Source organism: Neovison vison, chromosome 1 (assembly GCF_020171115.1).
Source record: "Neovison vison isolate M4711 chromosome 1, ASM_NN_V1, whole genome shotgun sequence".
NCBI lineage: Eukaryota > Metazoa > Chordata > Mammalia > Carnivora > Mustelidae > Neogale > Neogale vison.
The window spans coordinates 56,682,191-56,708,273 of NC_058091.1; the positions used below are offsets into that span (position 1 = coordinate 56,682,191).

The window sequence follows — 26,083 nt, forward strand, 5'->3', positions numbered from 1 at the left end:
CTGAGAGTTTATTCATACGCCTAAGATTTCCCTGGTTCTTGGTCTTAATATCCCAGTTACTGAAAAAGTCACACCCTCCAGCATTAAACAAAGAGGAAAAAAAGCAACAGAATATTCATTGTCTGTAGGTCCCCAAAATAGGAATTTTATAAAATTACTGCATAAAATTTCTCCCCTGCCAGTTGGCAATGGAGATGAGGATGCTAAGTAGGGTTAATACAGGGAAATTTACCATAAAAAAATGACAAACTGAGTTAGGATAATTTATTCAGAACAAGACTTCAGCCAATGGAGAATCAGCTGGTGCTGTGGAAAGAACCAAGGTATGGATACAAATGGTTCGAGAACCTTGGAAATTTTAAGGGAAGACCTTGTCAGGCAGGAGAGGTGCCAAGAGGTACTCTTGGTCAGAATTCGATGCATTCATTTTATTTTTTTTTAAGATTTATTTATTTATTTATTTGAGAGAGAGGCAGTGAGAGAGAGCATGAGCGAGGAGAAGGTCAGAGGGAGAAGCAGACTCCCCATGGAGCTGGGAGCCTGATGCGGGACTTGATCCTGGGACTCCGGGATCATGACCTGAGCTGAAAGCAGTCGTCCAACCAACTGAGCCACCCAGGCGTCCCATCGATGCATTTAAAGTACTGAAATAATTTACAGGCATGCCTGGGTGGCTCAGTGGGTTAAAGCCTCTGCCTTCGGCTCAGGTCATGATCCTAGTGTCCTGGGATTGAGCCCCGCATCAGGCTCTCTGCTCAGCGGGGAGCCTGCTTCCTCCTCTCTCTGCCTGCCTCTCTGCCTACTTGTGATCTCTGTCTGTCAAATAGATAAATAAAATCTTGAAAAAAAAAAAGAATTTACACAGATCAGCTTCTAGCAAAATTTAAGTAGACAGGTAGATAAATAAGTATATAGATAGCTAGCTATCACCAGTTTAATACATATAAAAGCACATTTTAAAAGAGATACCAAAACTTTCATCTAATTTAATATTATTCCCTTTTAAGAAAGGTTTCATTTATGATTCCTCCCACAAGACCATGAACTCCTCAAAGGCAAAGCCTGCTTATTTTCCTCTGATTCTCCAGGTGATTCTCAAAAATAGGTTTATTAAAAGAAATAAAATGTCAGGTATCTTCTATGTGTCCTCTTTCCTGACTAAAATTAGTACCAATAGAATGGCTCCTGCCTCAACTTTGTATTTAAGTAGACAGCATCTTTATTCCATAAGAATGATCTTCTTTTCCCTCAAAACATCTCAATCTTGTAATGAGAAACAGGTGTTCTTCTCATTTCTTTGTGGATAAATTACAAAGCCAAGAGGTGAACAGACGGCTCAGGAAAAGCAGGCAGCTGCTGAGGCAGGAGTGGATGTTGGTTATTCTGTATCCCTGGCTAGCAGGCTTTGCATGCTGATTTCCCTGCTGAATCTACTCCAACAAAGCCAGCCATTTGCCAGAGTGGAAGTTGTGCATCCTCTATAGTGGACACATATTCAGCTGTGAAGTTCAGGTTTTACTGCCTGAGAACGTTTATTTCAGGACAAAGTTAATATGGATATATGTGAATTCCTAACATTGAAAGCTGTGCCACAGAGAATGTCAGTAATTTCAGACAATTTATGTTCAATTGGATTAGCCCCAAAACAACACGCGCTTTAAAGACATCATGCACATAAAGTACCCAGCATAGTGCTGGCTACCTGTCAGAGCCTTCTCCTTTTTTCCCCCCTGCTCTGCACACTAGGAGACTGACTTTTACAAATTCTATCAATTGGGCTTTCTTGACCCCTGTCTTAGCCAATGTGATCACCAGCAGAAAACTGGAGAGTAGCTGGAGAGAGAGATCCATTCCCAGTTCCTCTTCCTGCCAGGCTGCAGTTTGGTTACTAGCTCTGCTCCTTTAAATGGGGTGCAGCTTCTTCCTGGTGACCTATTTCTTGCAGCCACAGGCCATACCATGTTCCAGTGACCACTCTGACCTCATTATCTGGCAGGCCCTATTTTGCTTCATGGTATTATGGTGGTCCCCTTAAATTTACTATACCTTTGAAAACAGTTTATTCATTAAATTCTCTTCATTTACCCATCTGGATGCTTCCTGTGTTTCCTACAGGGATCTTAAGAGACATATTAACGCTTCCTCCTTTCCAGTAAAAACATCAGAGGTAAAGCTGCTTTCCATGGTACTGAAAGCTCAGGCAATCAGTGAATCAAGGTTCTATTCATGTTATGTTTGCAACCCATAAAATTGTTAAGATAGGGGTCGATTTTTGCCGGGCTCCCACCAGGCATGGTGCCAGTTGTAATATATATGTCACTCCATTCAATCTCTCCAGAAGTCCCACAAACAGATATTATTGTCTCCATTTTACAATGATGAACTGATGGCTAAAATCACATATTAGCAGGTAGTTTGCAGTGATTCCAGAGCTTGTGTTCTATTTACAATCTCACACTTCTCAATCTTCTGGGGCTATTTTCTCCACCATAGAATGAGACTGTTGGACTATATTAGTGGTTCTCAATCCTACAGTTGAATGACTTGAGGAACGTTAAAAAAAAAAAATACTCCAACTCAAAACTTCATCCTAGACCAGTTAACTGTATAAACTCCTCAGTGTTTCAACTAAGAAATAAGTTTGAGACCACTGGAATAAGTGTCCCATAAAGTTTCTTCTAATTCTAAAATGTTGTAATTCTAGTTTTTTAAAAACATATTGCTTTAGTTTTGGCTTATCATAATTTAATATTGCTGGATTCTTTAAGAGTTTCTTCTTCCTAAGTTTTAGCAAATAAATTTTTTTGCAGAAAGTGTCTATAGCACAGACACTGTATAGATCGTTTTTAACACATCTCTTATCACACAGTTATGGAATGCTAGCTATGTATAGGATCCTTTTATGTGAGGAGAACAATCCTTGTCCTCCAAAAACTCACAGTCTAATGCAGAAACACACCCAAACCAGATACCTATACTCTAAATTGGCAAGAGTAGTGAAAGAGGTATATACATCCAATGTGTTAGCTTTGGAACCTCCTACAGAACAATGCCATGGCCCATACCCTAAAATATTGGTAGAAATATCTCAAAGCTTTCATATATATCTTTTTCAAAGAAGGAGTGGGTCAATTTTATCCACATATGAATATAAACAATTCAGCCCATCTGAGCTGTGAATGTAGGTTGCTTGGCAACAGCTTTTACAGTTGTGTTATTTGCTCTCAAGATGAGAGGAGCTGGTACTTTTCTCTTTAAAACAAAAGAATATTAATAACATCAATAATGGTGGGTATTTATAAGTCTTTTGTATAAGAACTACACAATATTTTATCTCATGCATGCTTTAGAGCCAAAGTTAGGCAGTGTTTAGGAAGGTAGGAAGGTTGAGGGAGAATCTCATAGTCAAATGCCATCATTAGGAGAGTATCCCACAGTCAGCAGATCTGGTTTCATGAATTCAATTGAGCACATTTTTTAGGCTTAACCTCTACATACATACAAGGTATTTTGTGAAAAGTTGAGGGAGACAAGGGTATATGCTGGGGAAGGAGCATATACAAAATGTGTCAAATGTATATTGCCTCTGATTAAGTTATTTTGTTAATTTCTTAACTCTTTCAATTAAATTTACCTTAAACAAAAAAACACAGAGCATCTCCCAAGCACAGGTGTAACACTACAAAAAAAGCAATGGGCAGTATAGACAAAAAAAAAAAAAAATTCTCCACCTCCTAATAGTGACAACTAAGGATTTTAAAAGGTACACAAATCAACATCTAATCACAGACAAATTTTTCTATCATAATATCTCAGTAACTATAGTAGAAAAAATATATATAGTGAAGGGGGGATTTTTTTTAATTAAAAAAAATTTTTAGATGAGGAAAAAAAAAAATACCAGTCATACCACATGTCCACATCTTCCTGTACCAATCCTGCTCTAAAGAAAGAGGCAGCTCTTTTGCTTCCCTACTGGTATAAAATATGACAGCTAATTCATTTCACAGCATTGGAACCTTTTGGAGAGGTAGTGACTTAAATATAAGATGCATAACAAATGTGAGTACAAACAAATAACCATTTAAAAATATTGTTGCCATCATGCAGTTCTCATAAAGATGATCTCAATTTCAAGGTCCTACCCATATTTCATTTATTTATCAGTTCTAAATGTTAGCATATTTATACAATCAAATGGTAGAAAACAATCTTGGATATCTGAATGTTTCCTATGTTATATTTGTCATTTTGCTTGTTACTGAGCAGACAGATGGGCTCTAACTTGTCACAGCAAGCTTCAGCAAAAAAAAAAAAAAAAAAGGCAACATGAAACACTCACAAAAAATGGTGTGTGTCAATAAAGCCACAGGCTCATAGTGTCCATTAGTTAGTAGCTGTGATTTGTAAGCTGAGGTCATTGCAACAATCCATACCTGGAGGCAAAAGTGTCAGATTAGAAGCAATTTATTCCAAAAAAATTTTTTTAACCTATGTTTAGTGCCCAGTGTACTGGCTACATAAATCTTTAATACATGGTCTGAGCTTTTTCCCTTGTAAAACAATGTAAATGCATCAACCCTGGATATCCAATTATATATCACTCTATCCAGAGTGTGGCTCCACATGCCTGAGAGCATATAGAGATTGTCACTGCCCAGTCTCATTTGCTTGCTCACCATGACACCAATAAACCCCCATTATTCTACTCACAAAGAATGTCTATGTCATTGATTCCTATGTGCCAGGAAGTGAAAAGAGGGGCAGTCCTCCCTTTATTTGAGGCATCAGCCTCTATGAAGGCGGTGTGTGTATGTGTGTGTGTGGGGGGGGGGTTGTAGTACTAAAAAGGATTTTTAAGTTATTAAACTTAAAGTTTGGAAAACAAACTAAAATATATTATTTCTCAACATAAACTGAAGCATTATAAAGTATGACTTGAAGAGTTTTATTATAAGAGTTAGACTTTATTCTCTGAAGATCAGTAACTTCCAGTGATATACATTGGTGATTCCAAAAGAATAGGGTTATATTTCTCAAAAGTAAGCATCAGAAATTCTAGCTTCTGCTTGGGATGGAGAAAGCTGAAAACAGTGTCACTTCCCCTTACATTAAGAAAATAGAAAAATCTGCAAAATCACAATGTCTCTGGAATCTATAAGATAACAGAATCACAAAGCAAGCAAATAACCTTAAATCTAAGGAAAAACAAATGTTTCCAAGGAGAAACAGCACACTACCTCTTGATTACCCGAGGCAGATGATACCCAACATTATGCAAGTTAGTGAGGGTAATTCTACTAAAATTTACCAGCTTGCTAAAGGTAGAATGTGAACTAGTGTGACAGCATATGGCTTTCAGGAAGCAAAAACACCAGTAAACTGCATTTACTGTCAGACTCGCCACAAACCTCACTGGATATTACCAGAATTGGGGGTAGGACCAGAGTCTTGAGAAAGTCATTGTTGTAGTACAGGGCCCAGGGGAGTGGAACAGCAACCCTAAAGAAAGGGGGCACAAAGACCTACCTGTATCCGTCTCCCTTATCTTTACTATGGAACAAAGCTGTAAGTCTCTGGAGGGATGAAGAAAACACCAACACACTTAAGGCACAGGTAACGACACTGTGTGACTGGAATAAGAAAACAAATAACATTCTCTAACCCTGGAGATGGCAGAAATATACATTGAGTCCAGATCATTAGAGAGAAGAAAAAAATTATTAAGCAAGCCCCAACCCTGAGATGCAAGGAAAAAGTACTGGCCAAGAATAATGCTGAACCAAAACAACACAGAATGTCCCACCAGTGCCTACTACCAGGCACCTAATTAATAAAGTAACAGCAGTGTACTACTACTAGGGGAGGGTCAAGAACATGGAGAGAAGATTTCCCAAAGTATAGGCATTAACAGAAAATCTAAAGGTAAGGCTAGAAAAGACATTGAGAAAAACTCTTGGACAAACCAACTTCTACCCTACACACAGGAAATATTCAAATTTTGTTATCTAATATTATTGTCACAAAACACATGTAGCTATTGGGCATTTAAATGTAACTAGAACTATGTGTTGGTATTATTTTGGATATACTGGGTTATATTAAAAAATTATTAAATTAAATTCACTTCTATTTTTACTTTTCTAAAATAAGGCTGCTGAGGAGTGCCTGGATGTCTCAGTTGGTTAAGTGTCTGCCTTCTGTTCAGATCATGATCTCAGGGTCCTAGGATCTAGCTGAGCCCCAAGTCAGGCTCCTGACAGAGCTCTTGGGAGCCTGCTTCTCCTCCATCTGCTCCTCCACCCTCACTCATGCTTTCTCTCTTGCTCAGCTCTCTCTCTCTCTCAAATAATAAATAAATAATAATTTAAAAAAACTTAAAATAAAGCTGCTGAAAACTTTTAAATTACATATGTTTTATATCCTGTTTCCATTAGAGAATACTGCATTAGAAGAACCCGAAGCTTATACTCAGTTCAATTCCTAATAAGACCAACCACTTATAATAAAGGCCTGGCAAAACAAAACAAAACAAAACAAAATGCATTACTTCAGTTTCTACTTCCTACACAAAATTTTCAGCTTTCAACAAAAAACAATTTATGAGGCATATGGGAAGCAATTAAAGAAATCAACACAAGCAGACATAGATATGAACCAGAGGTTGAAACCATCAAATAGGAAAATTAATATAATTATGATTAACAAATAAAAGGCTCCAGTGGAAAAAGTGGGCAACATATGTGATCAGGCAGATCATTTCAACAAACAAATAAAACTAAGAAAAAAATCAAATGAAAATGATAGAAATAAACAGAATGAGAGGTAAAAAAAATGACTTTGGTGAACTTATTAGTAGACTGAAAATTGAAATGAAATTAATAGTGAAATTGATGATGCAGGATAAAAATTAATGAAACAAGTAGGAAAAATATTTTTTCTGTGGAAAAATATCAAATGACCTAACATAAACATAATTGGAATACCAGAAGAAGAAGAGAAAGAAACAAATGAAATTTGAAGATATTATGCAAGAGAATTTTCCAAAATTCTCTTGATAGGAGCCAAACCACAAATCCAAGAATCTCATAGAATTACAACTGGAATAAATACAAAACACATATATAAATTCCTAAACATCTCATGCTCAAACTTCTGAAACCAGTGATGAACAGAAAGAGATTATATACAAAGAAACAAAGATAAGAATTAGGAAGATTTCTCATTATAAATTATACAAACCAGAAGATAAAGGAATGACAACATTAAAGTTTCAAAAGACAAGAAAAAAATAATCAATCCAGAATTTTATACATTGTGAAAATATTGTTCAAATATAGAGGGGAAATAAAGACATTTCTCTGGGGGAAAAAAAAAAGAAAGAAAGAAAAAAATCCATCACTAGTAGACCTGCGCTAGGATGTTAAAAATAGTTTGTTAGCCAGAAGAATGTAATAACAGAATGCAATTTGAATCCATAAAAATAAAAATGAAGAGGACTATTAATGAGGATGAATATAAAATTCACTTTTTATTATTTAATTTCCTAAAAATATAACCAATTGTCTAAAGCAAAAATAAATAAAATTAATTGAAATAAAATATGTAAAAATAAATGTATAACAAAAATGACAGAAAGTATGGGAAGATTGAATTGGGACTATACTGTCATTATGTCTTTACACTACATATTAATGTTATAAAGTTATCTGAAGGCATGTTCTTATGAAATAACATGAATCCTATAAACCTGATTAACCACCACCCAAAAAAAATATATATATATGTATGTATATATATATACACACACACATATATATATACTTCAAAGAGATAAATAATAAGGCAATTGTGGAGATAAATATGTCATTTAAAAGGTGAACTCCAAAAAAAGCAAAGAGAAATAGAAAGAAAAAAAAGAGCAAATATAACAACAAATAGAAACCATATCATATCACTTAATTATAATTGTTTAAACAAAACAATTTAAAGAAAAGAGAAAGCTAGAATCAATATAGAAGCAAGATCCAACTGTATGCTGTTTATAAACATGTACTTTAACCATAAAAATATAAAAAGATTATAAGTAAAATAACAAAAAGTAAAATCAACTAAATTATCCATCGATGAATAAATGAATGAATAAACAAAATATGATATATCCTTGCTTGGAATATTATTCAGCCATGAAAAAAATGAGGTACTCACAGAAACTACAGCATGAAGGAAATGAAAATGTTTTACTTAATGAAAAAAGTCAGACATAATGGGGAGGTACTACCAATAGATTAGTGTTTTCTTTCTGAATTGATAACAAATATTTCAAAAATTAAGAGAGGAGTGATAGTTGCACAACTCTGTTAATGTGCTGATGTCAAGGGAATCCTGTATTTTAACAGTTCATTTTATAGCATACAAATTATATCTCAGTAAAGTTGTTATAAAATAGTGAAACAAAAAAAGACATAAAAATACTCAAGAATAGACTTAAGGAACTTAGTGACTTCACCAAACGTAGTAATTTTCACATTATAGGAGTGCCAGAAAAAGAAGAGAGAGAAAAGGGGGCCGGTGAAATATCTTAAGAGATAATAGCTGAAAACTTCCCTAATCTGGGGAAAGAAACAGATATCAAGATCTAGGAGGCACAAAGAACCCCCAACAAAGTCAACAAAAGCAGATACACACGAAGATATGGATAATTAAAAATCACAAAATATAGTGATAAAGAAAAATTTTAAAAACAGCAAGACAAAAGATGATAGTCACATAAAAAGGGAACTTCATAAGGCTATCAGCAAATTTTTCAGAAGAAACTTTTCAAGTTGCAAGAAAATGGCATGATATAATCAAAGCACTGAATGAGGAAAAATCTGCAGCCCAGAATACTCTATCCAGCAAGCCTATCACTCAGAATAGATGAAGAGATAAAGAGTTTCCTAAACAGACAAAAACTAAAAAAACTGATTGACCACAAAGCCAGCCTTGCCAAGAAATATTAAAAGGGACACTTGGAGTAATAGGGAAAGACCAAAAGTGACAGTATGAAGGAAGGAAACACAAAAATAGTAAAAATAAATACTTCTCAAAAAAAAGAAAAAAGTCAAGGAACTCACAAAATAAAAGGATATAAAATATGACACTAAATACCTAAAACATAGAGCTGGAGAGGAGTAAAGAATGGGCTCAAACTTAAATTACTACCAATTTAATATGGACTGCTAAATGCACATGTTATATACAAACCTAATAGTAAATACAAATCAAAAATCACTGATATGCAAAGAATAAAGAGAAAAAAATCACTGAGGAAAACCAGCAAACCATGAAAGAGAGAAAGGCAAGAAAGGATCAGAGAAAATCTTCAGAAACAACCATAAAACAGCTAATAAAATGGCAGTAAATAGATATCTATTAATAATTATTTTGAGTGTAATGGACTAAATGATCCAACCAAAAGACACAGGGTGACAGAGTGAGTAAAAAAAACAAGACCCATCTATATGCTCCATTTTAGATCTAAATGACTCATTTTAGATCTAAAGACATATGTACATGGAAAATTGGAGGATGGAGAAATATATATCATGCAAACGGATATCAAAAGAAAGCTGGAGTAACAACACTTATATCAGATAAAATAGACTTTAAAACAAATATTTTAACAAGAGACAAGAAAGGACTCTATGTGACAATAACAGGGACAATCCAACAAAAAGATATAACAATTGCAAATATTTATGTACCCAATATAGGGCACCCAAATACATAAAACAACTAATAACAAACATAAAGGGGGGCGCCTGGGTGGCTCAGTGGGTTAAGCCGCTGCCTTCGGCTCGGGTCATAATCTCGGGGTCCTGGGATCGAGTCCCGTGTCGGGCTCTCTGCTCAGCAGGGAGCCTGCTTCCCTCTATCTCTCTCTCTGACTGCCTCTTCGTCTACTTGTGATCTCTCTCTGTCAAATAAATAAATAAAATCTTTAAAAAAAAAATAACAAACATAAAGGAATTAGTTGATAATAATACAAAAATAGTAGGGGATTTTAACAACCTACTTACATCAATAGATAGATCATTTAAATAGAAAATCAACAAGGAAATAATGGCTTTGAATGATACACTGGACCAGATGGATTAAACAGATATATTCAGAACATTCCATCCTAAAACAGCAGAATACACATTCTTTTCAAGTGCATATGGAACATTCTCCAAAATAGATCACATATGAGGCTACAAAACAAGCCTTGACAAATTCAAAAAGATCAAAGTCATAATATGCATCTTTTCTGACCACAGAGCTATGAAATTTGAAGTCAGTCACAAGAAGAAAATCTGGAAAGATCACAAATATATGGGTAAAATAACATTCTAACAAACAATGAATGGGTCAACCAGAAATAAAAAATAATAATAATAAAAAAGTACATGGGAACAAAGGAAAATGAAAACGCAATGCTTCAAAACCTCTGAAATGCAGCAAAAGCTATTCCAAGAGGGAAGTTTATAGCAATACAGGCAAGAAAAATTCCAAATACGCAACTTAACCTTACACCTAAAGGAACTAGAAAGAACAAAACAAAACCTAAAGCCAGCGGAAGGAAGGAAATAAAAGATATTAGAGCAGAAACGAATGATAAGCTAAAAACAAAACAACAGAACAGATCAATGACCCCAGGAACTGGTTCCTTGAAAAAAAAAAATCAACAAATTCGATAAACCTCTAGCCAGACAAATAGAAAAAAAGACAAAGTATTCAAATAAATAAAGATACAAATGAGAGAGGAGAAATAACAACAAACTCCACATAAATATAAATAATTACAAGAAAATATTATGAAAATGTATATGCCAACAAATTTGACAACCTAGAAGGAGTGGGTAAATTCCTAGAAACATATAACCTACCAAAACTGAAACAGGAGGAAATAGAAAATTTAAACAGAGGGACACCTGAGTGGCTCAGTCAGTTAAGCATCAAACTTTGACTCGGGTAATGATCCCGGGTCCTAGGATCAAGTCTGCATCAGGCTCCTTGCTCAGCAGGGACCCTGCTTCTCCCTCTGTCTGCGGCTCCCCCACTTGTGTTCTCTCTCTCTCTTTTTCTGGCAAATAAATAAATAAAATCTAAAAAAAAAAAAGAAAGAAAGAAAGAGAGAGAGAAAGAAAAGAAAATTTGAACAGACTGATAACCAGCAAAGAAATTGAATCAGGAACCAAAAACTCCCAACAAAAGTCTGGGATCAGATGGCTTCACAGGAGAATTCTATCAGACATTTAAAAAATAGTACCTATTATTTCCAAACTATTCCAAAACACAGAAGAGGAAAGAAAGCCTCCAAATTCATTCTGTGACCCTGATACCAAAATCAGATGAAGATAATACAAAGAAAGAGAACTATAAGACAAAATCTCATATGAACTTAGACACAAAAGTCTTCAACATAATACTAGCAAACTGAATTCAGCAATAAGTTAAAAAAGAATTTTTTTTTTCATCACAATCAAGTGGGACTTATTCCTGGGATGCAAGGGTTGTTCAATATTTGCAACCAATCAACATGATATATCATATTAATAAGAGGAAAAGATAACCATATAATCATTTCAGTAGATGTACAAAAAACATTCGAAAAATCCATTCATAATAATGGATTCAACACATAATTCGAATCCATCGACAAATAATTTGACATATCCATTCATAATAAAAACCCTCAACAAAGTAGGGATAGAGGGAACATAATAAAGGCCATATATGAAAAATCCCCAGCTAACATCATCCTGAGATATTAAACTGAGTTTTTCCCCTAAGGTAGGAAAAAGACAAAGATTTTCATTGTCACCACTTTTATTCAACATAGTACTAGAAATCTTAACCACAGCAACCAGATAATAAAAAGGAATAAAAGGTATTCAAATTGGTAAAGAAGAAGTAAAATGTCCACTATTTCCAGATAATGGGATACTATATATAGAAAACCTGAAAGCTCTACCAAAAAACTGCTAGAACTGATAAATTCAGTAAAGTCACAGGATACTAAATTAATCTGCAGATATCTGTTGTATTTCCATACACCAATAATGATGCAGTATAAAAGGAAATTAAGAAAATAATCTGATTTGCAATTACATAAAAAATAACAAGATACCCAGGAAAAAAACCAAACCAAAGAGGTGAGACACCTTTCCTCTGAAAACTATAAAACACAATGAAAGAAACTGAACACAACACAGAGATATTTTATGTTCATGGATTAGAAGAATACTGTTAAAATGTTTATACTACCCAAAGCAAATCTACACATACAGTGCAATCCCTATCAAAATACTAATAGCATTTTTCACAGAACTAGAACAAGCCATTCTAAAATTTTATGGAATTACAAAATACCCCAAAGAGCCAAATCAATCTTGAAAAAGCAAAGCAAACCTGGAGACATCACGATTCCAGACTTAAGTTATATTACCAAGCTGAAGTAATCAAAACAGTATGGTATTGGCACAAAAACAGACACATAGATCAATGGAACCAAATAGAAAACTCAAAAATAAACCCACAATTATATGATTAATTAATCTTTGACAAATCAGTAAAGTATATGCAATAGGAAAAAGCCAAATGATCTTGGGAAAACTGGACAGCAATGTGCAAAAGAAAGAAACTAGACCACATTCTTACACCATACACAAAAATAAATTCAAAATGGATTAAAGAACTCAGTGGGAGATCTGAAACCATAAAAATCCTAGGAATAGGCAGTAACTTCTCTAACATCAGCTGTACTTTTTTCTAGATACGTCTCCTGAGTCAGAGGAAACAAAAACAAAAATAAACTATTGGGACTATGTAAAAATAAAAAGTTTCTGCACAGCAAAAGAAACAATCAACAAAACCAAAAGACAACCTACTGAATGGGAGAAGATATTTGCAAATGACATATCTGATAAAGGGTTAGTATCCAAAATATATAAAGAACTTATACAACTCAACATCCAAAAAAACCAGACAATCCAAATTTTAAAAAATGGGTTGAAGACACAGACATTTCTCCAAAGAAGATATACAGATGGCCAACAGATACACAAAAAGGTGTTCATCATCACTCATCATCAATGAAATGCATATCAAAACTACAATGAGATATCACTTCAACCCTGTCAAAATGACTAAAATAAAAAACACAAGAAATAACAGGTGTTGGAGAGGATGTGGAGAAAAAGGGACACTCATGAACTGTTGGTAGGAATGCAAACTTGTGCAGTCACCGTGGAAAACAGTATGGAGATTTCTGAAAAAGGTACACACAGAACTACTCTACAATCCAGCAATCTCACTCTTGGGTATTTACCAAGAATACAAAAACACTAATCCAGAGGGAAATACGCACCCCTATGTTTATAGCAGCACTATTTACAATAGCCACAACATGGAAGCAGCCTAAGTGCCCACTGATTGATGAATGGATAAAGAAGATGTGCTATATATATATTTACAGAGTGGAATATTAATCAGCCAAAAGAATGAAATCTTGCCACTTAAAATGACATGGATGGAATAGAGAGTATAATGCTAAGTGACATAAGTCAGTCAGAGAAAGACCATTACCATATGATTTCACTCATATGTGGAATTTAAGAAACAAAACAAATAAGCAAGGGGGGGGGAAAGACAGATAGTGAGACAAACCAAGAAAAAGACTCTTAGCCTTACAGAACAAACTGATGGTTACCAGAGGAGAGGTGAGGTGTGGGGAATGAGTGAAATATATGCTGGGGATTAAAGATGGCCCTTGCTGTGATGAAAGGGTGAGGTATGGAGTTCCTGAATCACTACATTGTACATCTGAAACTAATATGACAATATATGTTAATTAGAATTAAAATAAAAACTTCAAAAATGAAAATACTAATAAAAGCAATGCTCAATTAGCTATGTAAATTATCAGACAAACCAAATAAAGAGCAACATTACATAAAGATGAAAGAATTAATCCAAAAAGAGGATGTGACAATCCTGTGTGTGTGTGTACCTAATAAAAGAATCTCAAAATACATGAAGTGAAAAGCATTAAAATTGAAAGAATAGACATATTCACAATTAGAGCTGAAAACTTCAGTATTCCTTTCTTCATAAATGATAGAACAAGTAAAAAGATAACTAAGCAAAACACAGATGACTAGAACTATACAAGGAACCAGCTTGATTTAGTTGACATTTTTTTCACCTAACATACCTGGATATACAGTCATTTCAAGTGCCCAAAGAACATTCTGGACCATAAATAAATTATATTCTATGCCATAAACAAATCCTAGCAAATTTTAAAAGATTGAAATTATGTAAAGTATGTTCTTGTATTATAATTAAAATAAACTAGAAATCAATAATAGAAAATTCCTAAAATAATTTGTAGGTTAAACAACACTCTTTAAATAACTTATGAATCAACGAGGAAATCAAGAGAGCAATGGAAATATATTTTAGTTTAAATGAAAAAGAAAACATAACATATCATATTTATGAAACCCAGGGAATGGTGTAAAAGTAACCAGCCTTCTGAAAAAGAAAATCTTATTTGTAGTATTTGCAAATTTCCATGATGTAAATATTTCTGTCATGGTTGACAGCACAGAAAATGGAGTTGGGAAGAGATGCTACAATCAGTTCTTATATGCCAGTGTAAACCGGTCCAACACACCACTGGATGCAGCTGAAGTAGTGCTTAGAAGGATATTTACAGTATTAAATGGTCATATCAGTAAAAAAGACCTGAGCAATGATCTAATATTGCAGCTTAAGATAATATGACAAAAGTAAACTAACCAGGTAAGGAGAAGAAAGAATATTTTAGATAAAATAAAAGCCAATGCAATTGAGGATAGGAAAACAATAGAGAAAATAAATCATTAGCTGTTTCTCTGAAAAATACAAATATAATTGATAATCACAAGATCACATTGAGAGAAGATGCAAAATCTCACCATCCAGAACAAAAGAGGAAACATAACTACAGACTCCACAGATATTAAAAGATTAATAAGCAGACACTATAAACAAATCTATACCCATAAATTGAACTACTTCTATGAAGTGAAGAGATTCTCTGCATAACACTGTTATCAGCTCAACTTGGTCTCCTTCAAAATTCATATATAGAAGTCCTAATCCTCAGTACCTCAGAATGTGACTTTATTTGGACAGAGGGCCTTTAAAGAAGCAATTAAGATAAAACAAGGTTATATGGGTGGGCCCTAATTCCATATGGCTGGTGTCCCTATAAGAAGAGATTAGAACACAAACAACAAAACCAAAGGACAACCATGTGAGAACAGAAGGAGAAGATGGCCATCTACAAGCCAAGCAGAGAGGACTCAGCAGAAACAAACCTGCCAACCCTGTCCTACACTTCCAGCCTCCAGAATCCTGAGAAAATAAATTTCAGCCGTTTAAGCCACCCAGCACGTGGCGTGTTGTTATGGCAGTCCTAGCAAACATACAGACACAAATTGCCCAACCTCATTCAGTGAATAACCTAAACTGTCTAATCTCTATTTAAGTAATTGATTTGTAGTTAATAAATCAATGAAGAAAACACCAGGACAAGATGGCTTTACCCATAAATTTACCAAACATTTAAGTAAGAAATATTACCAACTCTATACAAATTCTCCCAGAATACAGAAGAGAAGGGGACACTTTTTAATTCACTTTATGAGATCAGCAGTACCCTGAAAGCAAAAGCACACAAAGGTATTATAAGAAAATAGAATTATAAACCAATTTCTTTCATGATCATAGATATGAAAGCCTCAATAAAACACCAGAAAATTCAAACCAAGAATATATTAAAAATAAAATATTTTATGGCCAAAGTGGGGTACCACATGGAAATGTAAAGCTGATTCAACACTCAAATATTGATCAATGCAATTCATATCAACAGACAAAAGAAAAAATACATGGTCATTTTCATAGACGCAGAAAAAGCCTTATACAACAAAATTCAACATCTACACATGGGAAGAGCTCTTAAGAAACTTCTAAGAAGAGAAGTTATATGCCATGATCACAATAATATCATATTCCAAAAAATATCATATTTAGCAATGTAAACTGAATTTCCATCATCTTTTTTATATCTAGCATTTCCATTTGATTTTTTTTTTAAGTTTTCATCATTTTGTTGAAACTATCTATCTGTTCCCCTAAGATTAGGAATAAGGAAAAGTTGTCCACGTTCACCACTCTTACTCAACATACCTAATATAGTGCTGGGAGTCCCCCAGAGGAATTGATGTGGCATTGCTGTTGGAAAGGTACTTAAAGTGATGTCCCTAAATCAACTTTTTTGTTGTTGTTGTTCACATATCAGAATCTTAACAGGAAACAATGTATAAAAACTGCCAAAAACAATGTCTTGATTACTTTTCAGTCTGGTGATCCCATTCAGATTACATCTGATAAATATACACCATAGAGCTTCACTATAAGCATTCTCATAACTTTCCAAAGATTCTTGTCCATTCACTTATTCCTGAGATCAACTGATATGTTGACCTCAGCTTCTAAAGTACTTTTACTAAGCTAAAAGTATATTATTATAATTAAGAATATGAGCTCTGGAGTAAGCCGGCTAGGTAAAGAGTCCATCTTCTATACTTATATGATCTTAGGTACAACACCAAACTTACAGAGTTGTTGTGAGTATTAAATGAAACTATTCATTTAAACACTTACAAAACTGGTGTTTGCATACTGTAAGCATTCAATAAATGATAGTAATTCTTATTAGAAATGTGGGCTATTTTTTGTAGATATTATCTCTATAACATTCTGCTTCCTCCCATTATTTCTGGAGAATACTATGGAGAACAGATTTCCAGGACAAAACACAAACTCATAGAATAAAGTAGTTAGAAAACATTTTAGGCATTTTTTAACTACGTTTTTTTCAAATATTGATGAATCCTTTATTCAAAAGCAATCTTGAAGACAAGCTAGTGGGTAAAACCAAATATGACTAATTATTCTTTGTACAAGGTAGAGAGCAAAGTTCTAAATCACTTCCTAATCATGCCCCCTCTCACTCTGCTTCCCATTAGTAGCCATGAGGGGGCTCCTTTGAATTCCCAGCATGTCTAGAGGCACAAAAGTCACTGATCTAGTATTAAAATCACCACCAGACATATTTCTAATTTATAGACAAGTACTCTGGTGCACAGAGAAGTTAAGCTGTATCACACCATTCAGATATTATAGGTTCATTCAAAACTACAGTGTTTCTCCAGGAAGCCGGTATGTCATCTGGAACCTGGATTTATAATTACATGCAGCTTTAATATGTCAGTTTACACAGAATTGTTAAATGCTTAAATCAGTCAGAGTTTTTGGCTTTGCTAAACAGAAAAGTATTTTATTTAGTTTTTTTTGGTGGCTCATATGTTAACAAAAGACTTTAGAAACCAGCTTGAAAACAGTCTGGAGTTAAGGGAAGTCATACAGCAAACATTCACCAGAATAGTCCATTTCAGATTCTCTGCCACCATCCTCATTAATCACTACCTGGCCCTCGGTTGTTGGAGGCAGAGGACAGGAATGGGCTGGGTGCCTAAGACACGTGTAGAAGGTGGAGCCCAGTCTGCCCTTAAGACTCACATAAATGCAAACTATCTATTACAAATACCTCCTTAAAAGGAACTACACTGGGTTCAATGGTAATTTTAAAAAGTCCTTCAGGTAGAGTATAAGATTGTCTGTCAAAGACTCATTCACATAAAATAGCATAATAAATTTTATAAATCTAAAATAATCCTCATATTCTTGAAACTGTAACTCTATCATAATTCCTGAATGTCACAGAAACACAACTTCTTTACAACTAAAAGTAATTAAAATTTTAGAAGGAACTTCTCCTGCTAGTCAAGTTTAACTCTCCTTCAAGGACTAACATAAATAAGTTTACAATAACAAGATCTTTAGGTGTTCTCCACATACTCACAGTTAGCCTTAAATCTCTTTTCCGAACTTCTAAATAGTAAGTTTTCCAGACTGACAGCAATTATAAACAAATATATTTACTAGAGCTGAAGTGTAGCGTAAATAGATCAGATGGAACAAGGACAGGAGTATGGGATTGCCACAAAGATAGTAAACTTTAGATGCTGTGTTTATAGAGGATGTAACTGAATAAAAAGACAAACTGGAGAAACTACAGGAATCAATAGTTCATGTGCCTAGAAGACTGTCAAATATCAGACATCTCAAGAGAGCCTTTGACAGGGTGTAGACTGCAGCAAACATGATTGAGCTCTCTTATATGTAGGTATAATGCAATTTCTCTATGTTGTCAGTTGAAAAGGGGCTGTATCCTTTGGGGATTCAACTGTCATTCTACTGTTCAAGTTTAAGAATCAAACACAAGTTCCTGATCAAACATCAATTTACTTCAGGAAAAATGTGGGCTAAAAAAAAGTGTTGCAAGAAGAACCAAACATTGGCTTTGGGTTTTACTTAACAGTTGATAAGTGCTTTGCAGATGTATAATGAGGTCCTAGAGTTTTGCACAATTTACCACACAAGACATAAATGTCAGAGAGAACTTTAGGATAAGTTTTTTAATTCTCGGTCTCACTTAACAAAAGAAAAAAATCTCTTATTAAGAAATGCAGCTCTCTATAGTGTAACTGGCATGTAAGAATGCCCTCTAAAACTGAATAAATTGTTCTGCCAAATAGAATACCCAATATCTTAACATAACACAATAAAAATTTAAAAAATAAATTTGCTTGGCTCAGCCATATTCACTTGACAGGATCTCTAAGGTCTCTTACAAGGTTTGTTAGTTCCTATTCATTGGATTAAAAATTGAAGACTGGGGGGCACCTGGGTGGCTCAGTGGGTTAGGCCTCTGTCTTTGGCTCAGGTCATGATCTCAGGGTCCTGGGATCGACCCATGCATCAGGTTCTCTGCCCCGCCTATCTCTCTGCCTACTTGTGATCTCTCTGTCAAATGAATGGATAAAAATCTTTTTTTAAAAATTGAAGATTAACTAATGCAATGAGTATCATTAAAAAATATTGTTGTGAAACTATTCTATAAGATACTAAAATAGTAGATATATGTCATAATGCATTTGTCAAAACCCATACATTGTACAACCCTAATGTAAACTATGGACTATAGGTGATAATTATGTATTGATACAACTTCTTCAATCCTAACAAATATACCACTCTTGTGTAGGATTATCAATACTGATAAAGGGTGTGCTTGAGGGTGAATTGGACAGAAGAGATATGGAAATACTGTATTTTCAGTTCAATTTCTCTGTGAACCTAAAACTTCTCTAGACAATAAAGTCTAATTAAAAAGATAAAAAGTACTGGGCACCTGGGTGGCTCAGTGGGTTAAGCCGCTGCCTTCGGCTCAGGTCATGATCTCAGGGTCCTGGGATCGAGTCCCACATCGGGCTCTCTGCTCAGCAGGGAGCCTGCTTCCTCCTCTCTCTCTCTCTGCCTGCCTCTTTGCCTACTTGTGATCTCTCTGCCAAATAAATAAATAAATAAAATATTTAAAAAAAAAAAAAGATAAAAAGTACTGTCCCAAGTGAAACAAAATATAACATTTATCAGACAATTACACCTGAACACTGCTGTCTTCATAGAAGATAGAATCTTGTTAAAACCTGCCACTGTTATTTTTTGAGAAGTATGGCAAATGTATTTTACTAAACTTCTAATAAGGTCATTAATTTGTGACTTGACGATGATCCTGGGTTTTGGATTCAGAAAGGCTTGGAATCACATCCAAGTTCCTTCACTTACTAATGTTATGACCTTGTATGAATTAATTAACCTAAGTCTTCATCTTCTCATCCATGAAATGAAGTTAATAATATCCACTTAGGGTATTACTGAGGAATTAAGTTAATAACATATTAAGGCGTTTAGTATAGTGCATGGAACATTATGATTATTTAATAAATGATAGACAATAGGGGAGCCTTGTGGCTCAGTCCATTAAGCATCTGACTCTTGGTTACAGCTCAGGTCATAACTTCAAGGTTCTGGGATGCAGCCCTGCAACCTGTGACTCCCTCCACACTCAGAGTGGAGTCTGTCTCTCCCTCTTGCCCCTCTCCTTCTACTCTACCCATCACCCAGCACCCCCGCCCCAGCATACAGGTGCAGTCTCTCTCTCACATAAATAAAATCTTTCAAGAAAATGATAGACAACATTGTTTTGTTATTAGACATTAACAATACAATACTGTAACAATACAATAACATTGTTATTAGATGTGGAGATAAAATATACAAATGTGCCTAACCATAATTAGTGGTTACATCAGTGCTTTGACAAGGAAAAAATGAGACTCAAAGTCAGGACAGATTTTAAATCTATCTGTAAAAATAATATCTTGATGTCTTTGTTATTTTTTTGTGTTTTTAAAAATAATATTTTAAAAATAAAGTAAAATCATATTTTATACTACACTCTTGGTATGATATTTGATCAGACTTTGAATTTATGAAGATTGGGAAGATTGTAACTAGACCAGTAATTTCTTTAATCATCAGGGATCAGTTAGTCTTTCTATAATCCTATGAGCAGAAGTCTATCTCAGAAACAATCCTCAGACCCCACTGTGACAATGAAGTCATAAAGCACAAGAAGTCTCCCGTGATATAAGTAATGAAAGAACATCCATTTGACAAGTCTTTGGAACTGTGTTAACTGCTATTGTTCTTGCTATTACTATTTGATTTTCCTTAGGGCATGGCATTGTGCAGGTTTTGATAATTTCCCAGATGTTACTGTTCTTCATACGATATAGTATTGTGAATCAAGAAGAGAAATGGTCCCTTCAGAGGCCCCTGGGTGGCTCAGTTGGTTGAGAATCAGACTTTTGATTTTGGCTCAGGTCATGATCCCAGGGTTGTGCAATGGAGCCCTGTGGGGCTCTGCACTTAGAACAGTGTCAACTTTTCCTTCTCCCGCTGCTCCTCTTTCCTGCTCTCTCTCTCTCTCTCTCTCTCTCTTTCATTTTCTGTCTCAAATAAATAAATAAAAATCTTTAATAAGCAGTCAATCCATAGCAGAAGATGTGAATAATCCCACGGCCAAGATTTCTTTCCTATCTGTGTGCAAGGAGTTGCACAAATTGGCAGAATTTAATGTGCAATTCTCCTTGATATAAAATAAAAGAACCACAGGGAGCCTGGGTGGCTCAGTTGGTTAAGCAACTGCCTTCAGCTCAGGTTATGATCCTGGAGTTTGAGTCCCACATCGGGCTCCTTGCTCAGCAGGGAGTCTGCTTCTCCCACCTACCTCTCTCCTCTCATGCTCAGTTTCTCTCTCAAATAAATAAATAAAATCTTAAAAAAAAGAAAAAAAGAAAAGAAAAGAAGTTAAAGGAAAAGAAAAGAACCACTTAGGGCTTCTCATTCATGGTATGTAGAAAACAGAGGGCTTTTTTAATTAAAAAACACTATTTTTTCCTACAAATATTTATATCTAGAAATTCAAAGATTTCTTGCTATATTAGAAAGAAGGCCATTTCTTTTAAAAAGGCAATGACAGAGCCTTTTACAAAGGAAATTAATAAATAACCCAAATGATAAATTATATATATACACACACACAGCCAGTCCCAACTGATAAATAACCCAAATGATAAATCATATATATATACAGCCAGTCCCAACTGATAAATAACCCCCCCCCCAAAAAAGTTGTCTTCAATAATTGTTTTCTGCATACTTTTTAAAAAACCAAAATAGATTTTCAGGAGGATTAATTTTTACAATTTGATTTCATGGAACTCTTTCTTTTTACCTAGAATTTAACTTAATTGTCAATTTGGTATTCCTTGCGGGGGGGGATTTAAATTTTGTTTTTATTTATTTTTTTATTAACATACAATGTATTATTTGTTTCAGGGGTACAGGTCTGTGAATCATCAGTCGCACACAATTCACAGCTCTCACCATAGCACATACCCTCCCCAGTGTCCATTACCCAGCCAGCCTGTCCCTCCCACCCTCCTCCCCTTTAGCAACCTTCAGTTTGTTTCCTGAGATTAAGAGTCTCTTATGGTTTGTTTCCCTCTCTGGTTTCATCTAGTAAATATATGTGTTCATCAATTAGACTTAATGTTATTGTTGACTTTTACTCCTGTAATGAAGAACTCCAAGTACCTGGACCCACCTCCTGGAGTTATTTTGGGGGTGATGTGTAGTCACTTACTGTCTTCTTGTAGAGAATCTCCACTTTGGAAAAGGTATAATCAATGTGAGTGGTACAGGAATGGGGATATATATAACACAACTTAGGTCATTCTATGTGGTAGAGAGTCCTATTAATTTTGAGTCCCATAGTCCACACTGCTAGCCAGATCAACAGTGTACCTTTTATCCTTCTTCATCTCACTCTCTTAGCTCCTTCACCCCACATCTTGAATTATTTCCCATATAAACTACCAACAAGCAAATCCTTGTCTTAGAGTCAACTTTTAGGATATTCCAAACTCAGATACCTCTGTAGAGGAAGGACACTTGTCTAATACTATGAAATCCCTTGAAATATTTTTCTACATATCTCTAGAAAGAAGAAAAAATAGTAAAAGGGATTTATGTATATGATAGAGGGTTTTCATTAATATCCCATTAACATAGAAATAAAATTAATACAATGCTAAGATAAATCCTTTTTCTTTTAAAGACTTCTTGAGGATTATTTGTATATAACCTCAGAGTATGGTTCTTCAGATGAACGAGTTTCCTATTTACTCAGGGTTAACTTCATCTCTTAATGGTGAAATCCTGAGGAAAAAGAGCAACTGCAGTGATAGATCCTATGCCAGATTCTGAAGAGTGAGTGGGAAAGAACTGAGGCCTATGTCGAGAGATCAATCACAAAGTGAGAATCATAGGCAACCATACTGCAAGTCTGTAATCATGACTATAGAAGAAGAAAGAGCATGAGCAGTAATTGGTCAAACCAATCACCTGCAGATCAATTGGAGGGCTAATAAAGAATCAGAACATAAACACAGTAGCCATTTTAACTGAGAAAGCCCAAGCGCCCTTGGTGGTGGTAATGAATACCCAGTTATACTCCCTAGTAGCTGGATTGTTAGCAATACCCAGATAAGGTTCTGAATTGGCACTTTAGCAGTAAAGACGCTTCCATTTGCAAGCAATGGGAAATCTACTAGATCTGTCCTAAAGAACAAAGAGAATTTATTGCTCGGATAACTGAAGAATCCAAAGGAAGGCCAGGCTTTGATTAGTGTACTTATAGTGATTCAAAGATGTCATTAAAATCCTAGTTTCCTTTCATCTGGTTTCTGTCTCTCACAGGGTGATTATCATTTTAATCTAGCCTTTCCAGAGATTTCAAATTACCTACCAATAGCTGTTAGAAATATATTTTCCTTAGTTCTTACCCTTTATGATGGGAAATTATCTTAATTGTTTCCTGGAAATAAAGAGGAAATGCTTTTCCCAAAAGTTACCAACAAATTTTTCATTTTGCCAGATTGTTTTATATCCCTACCTCAGAGCCAGTCATGAAGCTAGAAAATGACTTTACTGATAGGCTTAAATGAATCAGAACTTGCTGTTGGTGTTCAAGATGGAACATTCCACTCAAATCACATCCCCCAAGTAATACATTTTTTTTAGGTTTGTTTTGTTTGTTTGTTTTAAGATTTTATTTACTTACCTGAGAGAAAGAGAGAGAGAGTATGAGCATGAGAGGGAGAAGGAGAAGCAGACTTCCCACTGAGTAAGGAGCCCAATGCAGGGCTCGATTCCAGGGCGCTGGGATCATGACCTGAGCTGAAGGCAGATGCTTAACCGACTGAGACACCCAGGTGCACCCCCCACCCCCAAATGATATTTAGAACACAATTACCATGAAAGCATTTGGAAGCAAACAAAGTTGTGTTCTAGGTTACAACAAGATGCAAGCAGATAGCTGTGTGAGTCATTCTATGCAAACAAAGAGTATTTACCTGGTTGTTCAGATTTACCACTACTCATAAATATTAATATATTGCATAGTTAAAAAAATAATATTTTATCCATTTGTTTCAGTAAGTAAATTTTAGTTACATATAATTCCTAATGTTTAGATGAACAGCCAAATACTTAAATAATACCATCATCTAAGAATGCACTGACAGGGGGGCACCTGGGTGGCTCAGAGCGTTGAACCTCTGCCTTCAGCTCAGGTCATGATCTCAGGGTCCTGGTATCAAGCCCCGCATCAAGCTCTCTGCTCAGCGAGAGCCTGTTTCCCTCTCTCTTTCTGCCTGCCTCTCTGCCTACTTGTGATCTCTCTCTGTCAAATAAATAAATAAAATCTTTAAAAAAAAAAAAAAGAATGCACTGACAATTCACGTATAAGGTTTATACTCACACAAAATTTTATTTCATTATACCATTACATTAACATGTTAACTTACTACCTGGGTATCATTTAAGCTTTTTTCAAATAAGAAGACTATTAATGGCTACTATACCTTGCTATTAAAATGGGAAACTATTTTATTTCTAATTGAGGCCCCCCAAAAATAGATGCCAAATACTCCAAGATGTCAAAGTGAGGCATGAACTATATAGCAGGATTTTTTAAAAAGTTGTTTGTTAATTAAAAATTTTTTTTTTTTACTCTTACCCTTCTCTTAGATTGGGAGCCTGATATGGTTGAAGTTGAACTGGCCAGAGAAAACTGAACATAAGTAGGAGGACTTGCTATACTGTGAGTACCTCCCCACCTTCCTTGTCTTTACCTTGAACTAGTGACAGTGTTTCAAGGAAATCACAAGAAAGCTTGATGTATGTCCCTGGGTCTTGTTAGATACCATGTCTGAGCTATTTAGTAGGTAAAAGGCTGGAGTAGCCCCTGAAGGAACTGAAACTAAAAGGTTGTACTCCCACTCATGATGAGTCAACGACTCCATGATTTCTGTGGGTCAGATACTAGTTATGCAGAAGAGAAAAGAAAGCCATATTTTCCTTAGGTCTTCCCAAAAGTACTACCTAGAGGATTAAAGAGATCCTAGCAGAGACAGATAGGAAGCACTTTCCCCAGATGCCCAGAATGATGGAGGAAAACAAGCATTCAGTTGGAGATATATTTCCTGTGATGGAACCCATGAAAGTACTCCAGGAATACATATCCACTGGTATTTGATTCCTGGTATTCTCCAGAGGACTGATACTAGTGACAATTGTGGTCAAATAAGACCTGTTCTCACTGCATTCTCTTGTCTCTTCTCGTTCTCTGCCTCCTGTCCCAAGCAGCAGTTGTTGGTGGAGGAGATAATGCTGGAATAGGAAAAAGCTATCTAAGCCCTTATCCAGTCAGATTGCAGATTCCTACCTTTATTAGGCCCTTTGTAGCAAAAGGCAGAAGCTTTTAGCTTAATTAAAATTCGAAGTTGTTTGTTATTACACTAGACTGGACATAATCATTACTGAACAGAGACTCTTTTGTAATGAGAAGTGAATGTGGGACTTTTTATTTTCTAAGTTATGAAACCTACCCTGAATGTCATTTAAGGGCAGAAGACAAATTAGCACCCTTTAGTGCAAGATTAAAGGGAGAGTTGTAGAGAAAAATAAGGTTCCCTTATGATGGCACCCTCTGAGTTTTGCTCTTTGAACATAATGGCTACAAGCCTCTTCTGTCGTCAGAAAGAGAAGCACAGGACTTATTTAGAAAGTTGTACTTAGCTGTTTAAAACATTATTGAGATAATTTTGTCACTAGAATATATTTTCAGCAGTCATTTGCTACATTGTATTTTAAAAAACTATAAATTTCACTATTTCATCAACCCCCACCCCCATCCCCCCTCTGATATTTCATTATTGACCAATCATATTTAGTGGATTTTTTTAACTCCTTAGAGTAAAGCCCTAGGAAAATATTATCTGTAACCAATAATTAGATGATTCAATATATATTTGTATTAACAATTTATAATAGAATAGTTGAATTTTAGCTTTTGTGGGGTAATGACATCACATCTAGGCCAATGAGGTTTCTATAGTAACACAGCTGG

At 35.1% G+C, this 26,083-nt stretch overlaps 1 protein-coding gene across 4 annotated transcripts in view; it reads right to left on the reverse strand.

Annotated features, from left to right (window-relative positions):
* Window positions 1–26,083, reverse strand: part of GRM1 (glutamate metabotropic receptor 1) — a 427,511-nt gene that overhangs the window by 193,197 nt on the left and 208,231 nt on the right. The window lies entirely within an intron of this gene.